A 3,009-nucleotide genomic window follows, 5' to 3' on the forward strand; every position below is an offset into this window, starting at 1 on the left:
CCCAAGCTTGAGCTTTTGTGTCTCCTTAATTCCTCTCATATCATAGTTTCCTGGAATCTTAAAAACTCCATGCACACAAAACTCAACAAGAACTCATGAGATAAGTTAGTATAAATCAACGCAAAACCTTATCATGCTCTACTGTAGAAAATCATTAAAATTATAATTTAACATTGCCTCTGCATATTTAACACTCCTATCCTCAAATAGAATCATTAAACAAGCAAACATATGCAAACAATGCAATCATAACAGCAATCTATCTAAACAGGATTGTCTGTAAAGAATGCAAGAGGAATCATACTTCTTTAACTCCAAAAATTCTGAAAAATAACCACAATGTAGATAATTTGTTGTTCCTCATTGTGTAAAAATTTCAAGATTTTATCATGTTATGACTATTCACAAATATTCAAAACATAACAGCAAACTTTCTGTTTTTAAAACAACAACATATGGACTTGCAAAATAAGCATGATAAAGGCTATACTTGACCTTTTTATTGAACTAAAAGATGCAAAACATCACTCTAAATAACAACAAGTAAATCTTAATAAAATAAAATGATGATCCAAGGAAAACACATATCATGTGGTGAATAAAAATATAGCTCCAAGTAAGGTTACCGATGAACGAAGACGAAAGAGGGGGTGCCATCCGGGGCATCCCCAAGCTTAGGCTCTTGGTTGTCCTTGAATATTACCTTGGGGTGCCTTGGGAATCCCCAAGCTTAGGCTCTTGCCACTCCTTATTCCGTAGTCCATCGAATCTTTACCCAAAACTTGAAAACTTCACAACACAAAACTTAACAGAAAACTCATAAGATTCGTTAGTATAAGAAAGCAAATCACCACTTTGGTATTATCAAGACAAGATTCATAATTTTTCTCACATGATGCCTACTGTACCATATCATTTCTACAATTTATACTAAGCAATATAAGCTACAGAAACTAGAAAACAAGCAAACTATGCATGAAAACAGAATCTATCAAAAATAGAATAGTTTGTAGTAATATGTAACTATAGAATACTTATGTAACTCCAAAAATCCTGAGAAATTAGGAAGTCCTAGATAATTTGTTTATTAATCTTCTGCAAAAATAATCAGTATTTTATCACGCTTCTGTTAAAAATGAGAATTGTTTACCCGAGCGCAAAAGTTTCTGTTTTTCAGCAAGATCAAATCAACTATCACCGTAAGCCCTCCCAAAAGTCTTACTTGGCACTTTATTCAAACAAAAGCTATAAAACATGATTACTACAGTATCTTAATCACGTGGACACACAAAAAGCAGGGGTAAATATTGGGTTATCTCCCAACAAGCGCTTTTCTTTAATGCCTTTCTAGCTAGGCATGATGACTTCAATGATGCTCACATAAAAGATAAGAATTGAAAAATAAAGAGAGCATCATGAAGAATATGACTATTACATTTAATTTTAAACCACTTTCTATTAATAGGGATTTGGTGAGCAAACAATTTATGGGAACAAGAATCAACTAGCATAGGAAAGCAAAACAAGCATAACTTCAAGATTTTAAGCACATAGAGAGGAAACTTGATATTATTGCAATTCCTACGAGCATATATTCCTCCCTCACAATAATTTCCAGTAGCATCATGAATGAATTCAACAATATAACAATCACATAAAGCATTATTTTCATGATCTACAAGCATAGAATTTTTATTACTCTCCACATAACCAAATTTCTTCTCATGAATAGTAGTGCGAGCAAACTCAACAAAATAACTATCATGTCAGGCATAATCCAATTGAAAGTTAAAATCATGATGACAAGTTTCATGGATATCATTATTCTTTATATCATACGTGTCATCACAATAATCATCATAGATAGGAGGGATGCTTTCATCATAATAAATTTGCGCATCAAAACTTGGGGGAGAAAAATATCATCTTCATCAAACATAACATCCCCAAGCTTGTGGCTTTGCATATCATTAGCATCATGGATATTCAAAGAATTCATACTAACAACATTGCAATCATTCTCATCATCCAAAGATTTAGTGCCAAACAGTTTAATGCATTCTTCTTCTAATACTTTAGCACAATTATCGGAGTCCTTATTTTCACGAAAGATATTAAACAGATGAAGCATATGACGCAACCTGAATTCCATTTTATTGTAGTTTTCTTTTATAGACTAGACTAGTGATAAAACAAGAAACAAAAAGATTCGATTGCAATATCTAAAGATATACCTTCAAGCACTGGCCTCCCCGGCAACGGCGCCAGAAAAGAGCTAGATGTCTACTACACAATCTTCTTCTCGTAGACGTTGTTGGGCCTCCAAGTGCAGAGGTTTGTAGGACAATAGCAAATTTCCCTCAAGTGGATGACCTAAGTTTTATCAATCCGTGGGAGGCGTAGGATGAAGATGGTCTCTCTCAAACAACCCTGCAACCAAATAGCAAAGAGTCTCTTGTGTCCCCAACACACCCAATACAATGGTAAATTGTATAGGTGCACTAGTTCGGCGAAGAGATGGTGATACAAGTGCAATATGGATGATAGATATAGGTTTTTGTAATATGAAAATATAAAATTAGCAAGGTAACTAATGATAAAAGTGAGCACAAACGGTATTGCAATGCTCCGAAACAAGGCCTAGGGTTCATACTTTCACTAGTGCAAGTTCTCTCAACAAGGATAACATAATTAGATCATATAACAATCCCTCAACATGCAACAAAGAGCCACTCCAAAGTCACTAATAGCGGAGAACAAATGAAGCGATTATTGTAGGGTACGAAACCACCTCAAAGTTATTCTTTCCTATCAATCTGTTGGGCTATTCCTATAGGTGTCACAAACAGCCCTGGAGTTCCTAGTAAAATAACACCTTAAGACACAAATCAACCAAAACCCTAATGTCACCTAGATACTCCAATGTCACCTCAAGTATCCGTGGGTATGATTATATGATATGCATCACACAATCTCAGATTCATCTATTCAACCAACACAAAGAACTTC

Source organism: Triticum urartu, chromosome 5A (assembly GCF_056163025.1).
Source record: "Triticum urartu cultivar PI428250 chromosome 5A, HENAU_Tu73, whole genome shotgun sequence".
In the NCBI taxonomy this organism is placed as follows: Eukaryota; Viridiplantae; Streptophyta; class Magnoliopsida; order Poales; family Poaceae; genus Triticum; species Triticum urartu.